The 14,616-nt window shown below is 36.9% G+C and overlaps 1 protein-coding gene across 5 annotated transcripts in view; it reads left to right on the top strand.

Annotated features, from left to right (window-relative positions):
- The window catches only part of APBA2 (amyloid beta precursor protein binding family A member 2), a 90,407-nt gene that overhangs the window by 32,797 nt on the left and 42,994 nt on the right, over nt 1-14,616 (top strand). The window contains exon 3 of one of the 5 annotated variants that reach the window (XM_052672293.1): nt 11,327-11,368. The exons of the other annotated variants lie outside the window; for them this stretch is intronic. The gene's annotated coding sequence lies outside the window, so the exon portion shown is untranslated. The remainder of the gene's footprint in view (nt 1-11,326; nt 11,369-14,616) is intronic. 5 annotated transcript variants of the gene reach the window in all.

Here is a 14,616-nt window from a genome sequence, read left to right as displayed (position 1 = left end):
TACATACCTGGCTATATCATTTCATTTTTGAATATGTAATAATTTAATGTAGGAATTCATGGTCTATATTTAAGCATTATAATATTTAATGTATGCTGTTAATGTGATGTGTACGGACTTTCTCTAGTTAGCTCTCCTGGGAAAGATTATTTTAGAATGCAGTTGCCACTGATGGCTACTATTAATCCAAGCAGTGAACTAATATGCATTTCACACAGCAGAACCCTTTATCAGACACAGCACAGGCATGGAAAGAGATAAGAGTAGCAGCAGGTCTCCAGGCAGTGGGAAAGGGTACAGATGGCAAAGGCTGAAGGACGGTTTTCAGAGGCACAAATGACAGCTGACACCTGATTTCATTCAAGTATTTGAAGTATACTGCATCTTCTCTAAACCTCAGACATGCTTCCTGTCTATATTACACATAACAAAAATAACCAAACCAAACCAAAACACACAAAAACAAGCCAAAAAAAAAAAAAAAATCAGATTTTTTTCAATGACTTGATTTGGTTGGAGTCAGCTCAAAGAACACTGTTAATAAAGACCCTCTGGTGAAGTTTTGTGTCTTTCACATTTTTATCCTAATCTGACTGCCTGTATTTCTTAAAATTCTCTCCTGGAAATCAAAAATAAGTCAAACATAGTGACTACAGCTCTTTCTTCTGGTGACATTTTCTTCCCCCATACAGTTCATGTGCAGCAGAAAGGAGACACTGCTGCTTGTCTGTCTGTGGATCCCACGGCTTCTGGGAACACTGAGTTTGGCACTGGAGCTGCTTTGCCAGTTGCCTTGAACAACACCACTAACTGGCTCAGCTTTCAAAGCTGTTTTCAGTCTCTACTGATTTATTTGCAGAATAATTCAACGCACATCCTCTAAGTGCTCTGAATAAATTGTCTCTGGATATAGACTGAGTCAATTGCAACCTCATGTTCTAAAATTATTATTTTGTTTCAGAATATAAAATACTACAATACTCTAAATGATACATATGTATTCCAGCACTTTAAATAAATAAATAAATAAATAAATGTCTGTTTCATGTCTTGCAAATACTTGCATTTGACTGAAGTCAGACTAAATGTTTTCTCCAATAAAAAAGAAGAAAATAGACAGAATAGACAGAATAGACAAGTTTTAAGAAAAGTGCATAGCAAAACAGGAGTTTCTGTTAGTTGTTAGATTATAGAGGTTTTTCTTTCATGATCTGGAATTAGGAGTTTTAATGCAGTTGTTTTGGGTAGCTGAGGACAATTGAAGTCCCTGCTGTTACCGGGAAGCAGGAATTTATTACTTTCTCAATAATAGGAAGCAGTTGCAGCTACTAGCATAATATAGTCACTGATATGAAAAGCTCATTGCAGAGATGAGAAGAATGGCAAAGGCCTAGGCACAAGAAAGCTTTGAATGTATCCTCATTATCTTGGTAAACAGTCTTTCACAAGCTCATCAGAGAAGCACATCTTCCTATGATGTCAGTATCTTTCCACTAGAACTGTAATGATAGAGGTGGAATACTTCGAGACAAATCCCCCAAACAAGCAGAGCTTTAATTACATTCCAATTGGTGCACACCACTCAAATAGTTGTATGCTATTTCATCATCTCTGCTTTGGCTCCACTGCAGTTTTTACCCTTCAGTCTCAAATTGCAGCAATTATATTTTTGCATAAAGCAAACCGTAAAGTTTCCTCTAAATTAGTGTTACATCGTCTGTTGGTAGTTATCTAGAAGAGAAATGTAGGTAATACCATGCCTCCCTTCAGAAGAGCAAGACTTCTTTGAATGTATCCTAAGGCAAATTCTAAACCTCAGTGCTCAGCATGAGGCAATGGAGTACTCCCAGCTACTGAGCCATCTCACTAGCTGTGTGTGCTTGTGGGAGCATGGTGAAAATAAGATGCCTGCCTTGTCTTCTGTTCTGTGACAGAAAGCTGCAGCCAACAGTAACCACAGTTGTTCCTTCGAACATTAACGCACGTGTGAATTATGAAATGCACATGCTGTACTTGAGAGATGCAATTCAGCAGTACATATAACAGGTCTTTGTTTTTGCTGATCATTTAAGAAGGAAACAAAGAAACGTGCATTGTTTCTGAGGCTTTGAGAACTAAAAGTGAAGGAGTAAAGGGAATACAGCTAGTCTTTCTTTTATGAAGAAAAAGACTGTTGGGGAGTGAGGAGACAATTAAATCAGACTTCTCCCTTTTGAAAATGCCGTTAGTCTTGGACAGAATTCCCCATTGCTACCCTTCACATTCCTTTTTTTTCTGCTGCAGTTGCAGTACAAAATATCTTCCAGCACATGCACAGGATCTACATCAAGGAGAACAGAAAAATTCAACCAGAAATAGCCAACCCAATCAAAGTTTTACAGACTAAAGAAACACTGGCAACATAATTTATTTTAATGGGTGTATTAAGCTTTCACCATCTGTTCTACCCCTAATTATAAATGCCAAAAGAACATATTTCACAGTTACATCAGTAAGAAGATATTATTCATGCACTTATATGTTACTTCTACGCTAACGCTTCTACAGTGTTCTCATACTGCCTACGCAATTCAGAGCGAGCTGCTGGCATCTGAAATTGAACTTCTTGGTAGAAGGCATTTTTCAGAAACAATGTTTCAGTGGGAGGGGATTTAATGTAAGATGTATTTTTAAAGAAAAAGAAGTGGGAGAGTGAAAACCTTTTGTTTAGTCTCTGGGAGGCTTATTTTTATTCCTTATCAATCCCAAACATAAATGTGTACTTATAAAAGTTTCTCTCATATTTCATGGTTGTCAGAATTAAAACTGAGCAAAATTACTGGGATGCTCAATGTTTTAAAAGGAATATTTTAAGAACTGATTACTTGTTTTGGTCACAGAGTGAACAAAATCTATGAGTAATTTCACAGCTTCTGAAAGAAAATATATTTTCTGTTAGAGCACAGAAGTGTCTACTGGATATTTTCGCTTCTGTTCCCTAATCCTGTAGTGAATGTGTTGTGTACTTATTTAAACTTGTATTACTTCTGAGGAAATGCAGAGATAAATACAAGTAAAAAATTACTTTGAAATTATTTTGGGTGAAATATTCAAATGCTTTGCTAAATGAAACTGACCAGATATGGGCCTCTAACTTGCAGTGGAGGAATCAAGTTGGTGATGGATTAATCTCTAGACCTTAAGCTGTTTCTTCTCATGCAGACCTCTTTCTCTGCTTTCATGGATTTCATTCCACAAGTCTGTTCTGATGTACCCAGTGAGGCATATATACAGTACTATTGCAACAGCTGCTTTAAGCAGCGTTATAATGCAACCTTTCTTGCACCCTTCAGGGCAGAAGTAGGTAGACAGATTATCTCCACTGGGGAAGGTGAAGGGGAGCATCTATTCAACAATAAAAATAGAGTAATTTATAATGCTCACATGATCAAGTCAAAGACCATCTGAAAACAACAACAAAACCCCTTCAAGTAAGGCTTATTAATGATTATGTGAGGGAAGCAAATGATTTAGAAAACCACTGATGCTAGCCTAGAATTTCATCCCATAGATTCATTGATTCATCATGTAAGAGGAAAGCCTGAGCAGTTCTCCCTATGCAAGACATCTCTGCTGGTGGGCTGGGCTGACTGGAGGTGTGTTCAGCACACAAGATGAAGTGTTAGCACTATGCTAATCAGTACGGTATTACATGCGATGCGACATTCAGTGCTGCAGATTGTGCCAGTCCTGCACTTAAGAAAAATAGAACAGATAAATAAATCTTCCCAGTTAGTCTCGATAGAGCATTTGTTTTGCTTTAACAGCTTAGCTCCTGATATTCACTTGACCTTGAAAGCGTTAGTCATGGCAACTGTATGATGGGAAAGAATCCTTGTAAGAAAAAGAAGCATGTTAACACTTGTATTAAAGAAGTAGATCTAGCCTCAGGATGGCCTGAGAATCTCAAGAAATCCTTAGTAATATAACACAGAGAAAAAGAAAATTAACTAGGGAAAATATAATTGCTATTACATGGCTTGCAATGAAATCTTAGAAGGATCTGAACTTTTCTTCTTGAATACCATTCACGTTCCCAAAAAGGATGGAAGGAACCACCCTTCTCAACAGCCTTATTCCTCTGTAATGAATCAACCAGATACAAGCACTTTTTATATTCTAACAGCTAGAGACTGACCCTGTGCTAGCAGCTATAAAACAATGTTCTATAACAGCATAAAGTCTATATGAAAAACTAATAAAAATATGTAGATTGTAATGTGCTGCTAAGAGACGGGAGAAATGAAAGGCGTTGCCAGCAGCCTACTAGGATTTTTTTTTTTAAATGCAAGGAGGAAAATGATGCCAAGATAGGGGATTCACAGAATAAAATAGAAAGTGAACATAAATCATTTGTCATTCTAAGCTGGGGAAAAATTATTTCACACTCACAAAGACGTATAAATAAAAGGCACCAAACACCTATGAAAATATCAGCTTGACAGAAAATGTCAAGAAATTTCCTTTAAAATCATTTTGATATAAAATAAACTTTAAATTCTTGCATTTCTGAAAATGGCTAGAATGTAGTTCTATGTGCATGACATCATAACCTGGTTGAAGTTCAGGACTTTAATCCTTGACTTCTGCTTTCTACACTTTTTTTTAATTGTAGGAAGCTAGTCTTTGAGCTTGTTGAATGTAGTTTTACTCTTTTAGCTGAAGCCTAGACTGTTCTACAGTTGAAACCTTGTAATATATACCTTTTGACAATGAAAATTTTCCCATTTGTGAAAACAAAAAAACATTTATTTTTCAATTTCATGGATGCATATATGAGGGGTCCTCCAGAAGTAGCCTCTGGTTTTCCTATATTGGCCCACAACATCAGAGTTGGATGTTGGTGGCATGGCAGCAGAAGTTGAACCTTTCCACCAATATTCCATTTCATTGTTTTGCCATGTGATGGATGGCAGCAGAGGGGCAGTCTGACACAGTAGTATCTGACACGGAAGTGCAAATGAAGCAAAGGGGTGCAATTCTCTGCAAAAAAAATGGCATCTGTTGGCACAGATTGATACTAACTGAATGTTTCTGGAAGCCAAACAGCAGATGTGAGCACAGTGAGGCAGTAGGTGGTGCGTTTCAGAAGTGGTGACAGGAATGTGAAAGACAAACTATGTTCTGGACAGCTATGCACAGCTGTCATACTACAAAATGAAGAGCATCACAATCAGCTCATCTGCATGAATCAGTGGATTATGACCAGAAAACTGTACAGAGCTGAATGTCAGCTTTAATGCATTGGAAACAATGGTGAAAACTAACTAAGCTAAAAGCTCCAACTTCCAGAGTCAGGCCATAGATGAAGACAATCTCTTTCTTCTGACACAGCAGTAACACCAGGCTCCATGCCAGCCTGAAGACTGTGGAGCGCATTGTCAATCTTAGCTGTACTGTCCTGCCACACCCACTGTATGGTCTGGATTTAGCACCTTCTGAATTCCATCTGTTTGAGCTGATGAAAGATGGACTGAATGGGCAACATTTTCCTAGCAGCAGCACCATCACGGCAGCTGCAAAACAGTGGGTCGTCTCCACTGATGGAGATTTTTATAAGCACAACATGCAGGTTCTTGTTCATTGCTGGAGAAAACGCATAGGTGTGACTACGTTGAAAACGTGTTTTCCATCCTACCTGTACCTAGATTAAAAAAAAAAGTTCATAGCCTTACACTGTTTTTGATCATCTTCATTTCACAGGAAGAACAATTACCATAGTTTTTCCTTTGAGTGGTAAGGTAAAAATTAAATTTCTTGTTTAAAATGGATGCATGTAAAAGAAGATTGATAGACAAGAAAATGGAATGCAAGATTTAAAAATCAAGTTTCATGCACAGTCTGGGTTTAGGTGTAGAAACTGTGCAATTACACATGGAAACGTTCTTGAGTTTTTGAGGTGAAATAAGGATAAAGAGAGAAACAAGGCATGAAAGGTCTTGTGTTTACTTTAGAAAAATACATAAGAAACCTTATGTATTTATGCTGCCAAGTACACAATTGCACAGATGAAACCTGTAATATGTAAACTTTATATCTGGAGAAAGTACATGTTTAAGTACAATCAACTCCAGTACAAGTATGAAGCAAAACATCTTCTAAGATTGGACAATACTTGGAGTGTCTTTCTCTCCTTAATTCCCTTGAAGATGCTACACAATATTCTTTTCTGTACAGACTCTTTTTTCTGGTGACTGTTTTAATTTAAGTACACTGTCATCAGTGTGCTACATTATCAGCTCAATTTGTTAGTCTGATAATATGAAATTGACTGTTGTTCAAACATGACCTAATTTACCTTGTGTGCTTTTGTTTGCTGTCTAAATTCATGTTGAAATTGTCTGACACACATTCTTAGCAAAGATAAGCTGGATATTTTTAGGAGAAAGCTTGTTTATGCTTTTGTTATCCTGAAATAAGTAGTTGTGGCAGTTTGCTGTGTGTTTTTATATGGATTCTCTGAAGTCAATGATACTATGTTCTTAAATATCCCCTAAAGAAACAGCTGAAATTTTCAAGCAGAAAGCAATCTGGAAATTTTTACTGCTCTTTTGGCTGTCCAAGACAGCCCATTATTAACGGCATCTCTGCAGTCATTTTAAGCCTTGCTTCTGTTTTCAGCGTTGATTACTGCAGCATGTCCTCAGCTTTGCTGTATCAGCATGAAAAAAAAATATCTCTTGATGTGAAAGAAAGAAGTGAAAGGCATTTAGTGTGTGCTTAGCACCATGTGCGAGTATAAACTCTTAAAGTTATACCACGGCAGTAGGTAAATACTTAAATCATTTCTCCTCAAATGAACATTTCCTCAGTAGAACCATATGACATTTACAGATGATTGCAATAAATGGAAAAAAGGAACAGCTTTAAACTTTTTGTGTAAAGATTCTCATCTAATGAGTTCTTGATTTTCAGCATCCATTTCTCTGTAGTTGGTATTAACTGGCTTCATAGCTGCAAGCTCACGAGCTAAGGGAAAGCAAGGCCTCTCTCTCCTGCCTCCTGCCATAGGAATATACTTGTCCAGTTGTCTTCTTGCACGTTATTTTCAAACAGCCCTTACAAATAATGCAAATTTTTGAAAGGAAAATGAGAGGATACTCTGAAGTAATTTTGGCCTCTGCAAGACCAAGGATGACAAGTAAAGCCAGTTAAAAATGGCCAGGAAGAACATTAGAACCAAACATTAATTTGTAAAGTGCCTCCTGTCCTAATTGTTAGTGTTGGCTCAGCAATAAAACTCAATTAAAATCCTTACTAGCTATAAGTAATAGCAAAGCTTGTAAAAAATTTATTTTACAGCTATTTTGCATGAGCTTAAAAAAAAAGGGCTAATAAAATGTCTTTCGTATGGAAATGTTTGAAGTAATTAAAGGAAATAAGAGAAAAGCTTTTTTAGATTTTTTAATTAACACTGAAGGAAAATTCTATTTGTATTTGATTTGTAGGTGACATTCAAATTAAAAGCATTTTTAGTTGCATGTTTGCATCAGTAGAATAAACTGTTAATGACATCCTAACTAAATACTAAAACTAAGTTAATATAGAGACAGACACAGTACATTATCCCCCACTTTGACGATACTGGAAATGCTTTTGAAAATGCTCATCAACATTCAAGGCGAGTCTGGGAGCAAAATAATCAGAATTCCTTTTAAACGTGTATACCTTGCAGAGCATAAGTCCCCTCTATCAGTTGATGTTTTCATGTCTTAGACATACATTTTTTAAAGCACTGATTACTTCATTATCTAGTTTTACACTATTTAAAGTTAATAATAGTGTTAATCATCAGTTGGAGACTAACAGCTGTATCAGTTAGGATCCGAATCAGCAGTAAGTGATCCCATCCTTGTAGCCCTTACAAGAAGCCAAAGCCACAAATCCTGTAGGCTCTGCATCACTCAACAGTCAGGGAGAAGACTCCGAATTCCCTTCCACTTGTGACTGGAATTATTATATTTATGTGTTAAGGAATTTGATAGCCAGCTGCTGCTGCCTACTTATAAAGTTTAACTTGCTCTCTTGGCCAATCTCTCTCTTCAAGTTTTGATTAAATGAACTGTTATTAACAAAACCTGTTTACTTGGGGTATTGAGCATTTTAATGTAGTTTCTTACTGTGCTTTGTAAGGTAGATGAGAAATTCAACTTTCTCATTCAGAATAAAAGTGGTGAAAGGACGTAGGAATTCCACCGGAATATGATGGATCTTACTTATTTGCACTGTGTTGGATGATCAGCTTCTTAGATGGATTGTTTATGACATCTGATTCTTGGAAGTATTCTGGATTGTTCTTTGAATTCAGGTACAGAATGGACAAATTAAGGCACTATATGTGGTCAGCTAATCTGTTCAGTATTCATGCACATTATTTTCTGCCATTTTCTGATTCTGTATTACAGATAACCAAACTAAGGAGGTGCAGAATTGGTTTAGCAGAGCTTGCAGCACACCTCGTGCTGTGGGTGTCAGCTGCCATAGCAGAATGCTTATTTTTGAGCTACGCTTAAAAAGCTACCCTGGGTGTCTTGAGCTTATTGTATCATATGCACACACATGCACAGCCTCCATGACTATTAAAATGGGGCAAATATGACTTGGATAATTCAAATTGAGAAAGGAAATTAAATTGGCAGCATCTCACCCGTCCTTTCAGGGAGGGTGAGGAGGGTCACAGAAATAGAATCTATTTATGGATATTGCTATCAATCCTCACTGAAGTCTGAGTACATGGAAATTTGCTTCTGTGGCTAAGATATTAAACTGGAATTTCAAGTGAATATCCTGAATATATATTTCAGATTGCATTTTTATTTCTTCTTGTTTTAGTTTTGGCTTTTTTAGATGCATGTGTGAATTTCATTCGCCTGTACGTGGTCTGAGAGTACTTTCATGTGTTTCATTTAACCGGTGAAATTATCATGATTTTTCAGCAGCATCTCAGTGAGCGCTTGTGGCTGAGCAGCACTGACATTCTGAGCAACATTACCAGAGACAGCAGCTAGAGAAAAAATAGGATATTTGGGTATGTTTGGAAAATACCTGGAAATTACTAAAAAGAAGCTAGGTGGATAATTAAAGATACTGAAGTCAGCTTCAATTAACATAGGCAATTCTTACTTCCCTCTGCCAAGTCTGTCTTTTCAACCACAGCACCTCTTTTCCACTGGTATTCTCTTCTCAGTGACCGTATGAAAGGCCAAGAAGAAATTGCACGTGCTTTGGAAACAATGAAATCAAATTCAGAGCTGCAAGGAAACTACGCACTGTAGAAAAAAATATGCTAATCACTCTTTGCTACAGTAGTCTTCAAAGCTCATAGTTGTAATAACTGCAGACAAATCTAATATTTTAAACTGAAATCTATCTGAACATGATGAAAAATAAATGCAGCTGTTTTGCGGAAACTAACTCGTAACATTTCTTCCAGGTATTCCCACCTTTCATCAACAAACAGCACACCCTGAACACATTTGCTACTTTCTCATCTAAGATAAATGAAGTAGTAAACATTCTCTAAGCGAGTTAGGAGCAAGTTTTATCCATAGGTGCAACATTCTTTACATTGACAGATGCACTACAGATGATTGGCTTTGATCCCAGCATTAAGTACACAGACTCATGATATTCAAGATGTTCAACAACTATAATTTACTTTGAGCCAATAACTTTCAGAAATTCTGCATTACCAAATGCTAAATCATTGGCTTGAGGCCTGTTTAAAATGTTGTCAGCTTAGTTCTGTGAGAAGAACAAGAAGATGGTCCTTATTTTGGGGAACTGTTATTTTGAAACAAAACCATACCTAGCATTTCAGACAACAGCTCAAGGAATAAGATACCAAAGTACAGAAGAGAGATGTGTGATAGAATAGTGTGCAGAAATCTAAAATCTGTGAAATTTAAAACCATCTGGTCCCCAGCACAGGTTATCAGCCCAGTAGTCTTAAGCAAGAAAGATCCAGTACAGCATTAATAGCCCCAGAGTTCCAGTATTTTTCAGATGGAACCACTCGTGTGTCTCAGCAGTGGATTTGGTAAAGACGGGAATGGAATGAAGGAAGGAAGAAGTTTCAAAATACGCCAGTAAAAGAAACTATAGAAACTACAGCTGTCTCACATTTAATTTTTATCTTTATGGTGGGGAACAAACATGAATGCTCCCCTTTTCAAAGTCATAAATTGAGAGAAAAAAGCGTGAACAGGAGAAAGAATTTGCACTGGGATGGCTTAGATTCACATCATGTACTGATAGAATGAAAATATCCTAATTTAAGGCTCTTGACATCCAGAACACAGATCTAGTGCAAGGCCTAAATAAAAGAAATATTTTTTAGACACCAATCTTCTGCTATAAAGATAAGTGATTTAGGTGTAAGATGGCTGTTATCTTGCCATTAGTGACCATACAGTTCTTGACTTTTCTCAGAAACCACCTTCAAAGGTTTCTAAGTGCTCGTAGTGCTCTAAGTACTCTGACACACACTGGTGAGAGTAATGCAGACATAAAGTTGGGTACCAGTAAGCTAGCAAAAGAGTAGGGCTATAAAATACTTGAAAAGTTCATTTCTTTCACTTGTTTTTAAATAAAGAATTAAGCTTAATATTTATTCAGGTTCTTGAGTCAATCATAGTTTATAGGTACATTTTACTTGTAACTGTGGCTACAGATGCAGGACTTCTCCCTGAGAAGCATTCTATTTTTCCTTGGTAAAGTGCTTCCTGGAGAGAAGACACACTGAAGAAACTGTTTATGAAGGATACATGAAATCCTGAATCAGTATAGAGATCTCATCTGTCTTGTACTTTATTGAGCAATAATAATGGGCTGCTGGAGCTGACATTACATTTTGTAGTGCCTTAATGCTTGGTAGTCAAATTCCACAGTACTCTGCAATTGAAATGCTATACTGTGTTTAGTCTAAGGCATTTGTACGTTGTAGAAAACTTACTATTCTTACCAGCTTTGAAAAGATTAAATGTTTGAACTTCAGAAAGCTTGCTTTCAGCAGCTCAGCTGTAAACACATTACATCTCTCTTCAGAGATGAAAGAATTCTGGGGAGCACTTCCTTACTCAAAAGTGCCCCAGGTTAAACATTTTGTATTCAATTACTAGTTTTCCCCAAACAATTTGACCTCCTGCTACATGAAGTGAATTTGTGCAGTGACTTCGGTACTTCCTAATGACAACATTTTTTGTTCAGCATTTTTTGAATTTTAATAAATATTTTCAGTGATAGTTAACTATGCTCTCTGGATAAAGTCCTTTCATCCCACTTGCAGATCTCTGCAGTGCATTCTGTGTCATCAGATCTAAATGACTGTGTAAGTACTCTGCTATGCAAGGGACAAAACAGACTTTTGGATAGGCAACAGAATGCATGCAGGTGTTCCTCCAGATACACCAAAGTCCAGTGTTATGTGCTGCTCCTTAGGCCTCTTGAAAGTGCTCGTATAGAATCTAGCATGAGGTTACGCATGTCATGTCACTGCTCATCTTTAATGCTAGTACCCAATTATAGCTTAAAGCACATCACTATGGTTGGTACTTCACTTTCAGTAACTATGTGCAAACCTGTTAGACTATAACAGTATTATTCAGAGTATCTAAATAGTTTCACACTCAAAATCCATATTTAAGGAAGCTGTTACTTTCATAAGGTGCATGCAATTTTCCTGCTGACAACTGATGGAAAAGCTGATGTTGTAAAGGTTTCAAGCCATCTTGAGCATCTACTAAAAAATGACTGACAGGTTTTTATCTTCTAGCCAGTTTTACAAACTGAAGAGTATTTACTGATACACAAGGCATGCCTTAGACAGAGGGAAGATCTTTCTAATTTTGCTTTTTAAATGAGATGATCTGCTATGGAGCAGTGTGCCTGAAACACAGCTGCAGGCTGCAGATATTTTCCCAAAGCTTGCTTGCAAATGTTAAATCCCATGACATAATTCACTGTTAATAAAACCCTTGATTATCTTCATGATTTACTATTATTATTAAATCTGTATTCTGTAAAATGTCTCATAATTTAACCTTGCAATTTGCTGAGTCTGCTTAACAGAGACAAGATATTTTATCTTGAAAAGAATTAATACAACATTCTACTTTTGCATCATTTCAATAGTTGTTTTGTGGTTGGTTTTTTTTGTGGGTTTTTTTTTTTTTTTTTTTTGGTTGTTTTTTTTTTATTAAATCTGCCAGCAGCTCAAGTATTCCTGGGTTTGAAAGAGACAATACTGTGCTAACAGGAGAAAAATGCAATCTAATCCTCTTACGCTAATGGCATAGGGAGGGTGCTAATGGCTTTCAGCAAGATTTTAGAGATTTCATTGCTGGGAGAATTCCATAGAATTTCCAGATCTTAAAAGCCTGTTCTGCCTTCTACTGCAAATAGTACTCAGCAGTATCTGTTATTGACTATTTTCACCTGGCAAACCGTTGGAATTTCGTAAACCCTTTAAAGTATGTTTTGCATTTTGAGTTTTTTATTATTATTATTTCAGACTTAAGCACACAAGCGTGGTGAATGGTGATGTCATGTCTTTTTATATTTTTTGGACCATGGTTAACAATTCATTTTTGAATGGCCAATGCTACATGCCTCCAGCTAACCAGCTGCAAGAATAGCTACTAGCAATACCTGAATTTTATGTCTTAGTAGATACTGCTTAAGGGGAAATGTATCAATTGTTAAAGGCTGGAGAATTCTTTCTTTTCAGTTTTGATGTTTTAAAGTGATGCTGTCCACCCTTTCCTCTAGTTCCCTAATAAATGTTCATTAATTGCAGATTGACATTAATTCTACCAGCATTTTGTATGTGCCACTTATTTTGGGCCACACTAACTAGAAGAGGTCAAGTACGTAAGAACTGAAATATCTTAGATGGCAAAAGTGTTTAAGATGTGTGACTCGGGTTAGCTCTTCCGTTCCTTTTGAGAGCTGGGAAGAAAATTCTGTTGGAACATAACAGAAATATGAAGGAATCATAGAATCATCATCTTGTGGCTTACTTAAGTACTTGTGCTTCTAAGATTACAGTATGTAGAAAACTTTCTTAGACAGGCCAGCATACAACATAAGAGGCAAAGTGCAGTGGACAAAGCCGCAAACCTAAGCTGCTGGCTTAGGCTCATGTGGGTGATTGGAGTTCTATCCACCAATGCTAAACCTAAGTCTGATTTTCAGTCTCAATTTTCACAGTAGAACAAACAAACACAAACAGGTCTAAACTGCTAGAAATTCATATTTTGTGCACTCAGGCACTTCCTTACTTGAAACCATCCTTTATGGTATATTTTCAAATACGCAAGTGAAGCCATTTTATTAGTTTAAAAGTAACAGCCCAACTTCAAATGAAACCTCAAGTCACTGGGTCTGGAGCTGAGGACTACAACACGTCCAGATTTCTTGGGTGTGTTTGGTGGCAGGCTTTGTTCCTCCAAGAGCTTTCCTTGAAGGCAGGGGGCATTGGCCATCTCTTAGAATTACAGGTACCCAGTTACAACAGCACCTCTGAATCAAATCCCATAAAAACAGGCATTAGGATATGCTAGACCTGCTGAGCATGTATGAAGCAAAAGGCATGTGTACACTTGATATTTATGTGTATTTACCTCAAATGCATATCTAGATCCTGATTATAAAAAACAGTAGTTCTATTTACCCTAACAAGTAATTGAAGCTTCTGTCCCAGATCTTTTCCAACCTGGAAATAATGGGTTGCAATATAGTTGTGTATATATTTTTCTTGTTGTTATTCAAAAGCTTTAGAGAAAAGTCTAAACATTTTTTAACAGACCCAACTAATACTTACTGTCAGGCTGTAGCAGCCTTACTCAGAGACAGTAAGAGAATTTTCACACTTGTGAATTTTCATAAAATGGAGGTGCCATTCATGATGAAGAATGGCACAAGAGATCCCTAATTTAGTTTTGCCTTGATAGTTCTGACTATAGGATACATTCGTATTGCTTCCAAACACACTAGACAAGGAGCGTACGTGGAAGAAGATCAGAGATACACAGCTGTATGTCCCCCTACATTTCTTTCATTGGAGACATTGTGCCCTCTCTGAAATCAGTGCCTACAGTCTTAGTCACCTGTGCATTACACAGGTGAATCAGTGTTCCTTTGGAAACAAGGATCCTCTTTGCACCTGCTTTTAGAAGAGTCAGCAGGTCAGCCTGCACTCCAGTTATACAGCTCTGCATGATTTCTCACTGTCTGTAGTATCAGATCTACTGAAAAGGGAACATGTAGCTAATGTAGTTTGGCCTTGGGGAATCAAACGACTGCAGAATCCAAAGTCATGGCAGGCTCATGTTCTGTTATCTGCTCATTAAAAATTCTATTTCCCCAGTCTAGAATCAGTCACAATTCATCTTGGCTGACTTAGCTGATGGGATTCTATTAAGTGTTCTGTAATGAAAGCCAACTGAGAAATACTATTAGTCTGATATTAAAATTGTTTTGAAGAAATTAAAGTTAGATTTTCTCCTGCTTTAACTTATCTGCTTATTAAAAAAAAGTATATTAGTGTAAAGTCCTGGAATCACAACTTTTCTAGTA

Source organism: Tympanuchus pallidicinctus, unplaced genomic scaffold, assembly GCF_026119805.1.
Source record: "Tympanuchus pallidicinctus isolate F22 unplaced genomic scaffold, pur_lepc_1.0 scaffold12, whole genome shotgun sequence".
In the NCBI taxonomy this organism is placed as follows: Eukaryota; Metazoa; Chordata; class Aves; order Galliformes; family Phasianidae; genus Tympanuchus; species Tympanuchus pallidicinctus.
This window is presented reverse-complemented; position numbering and strand designations above follow the sequence as displayed.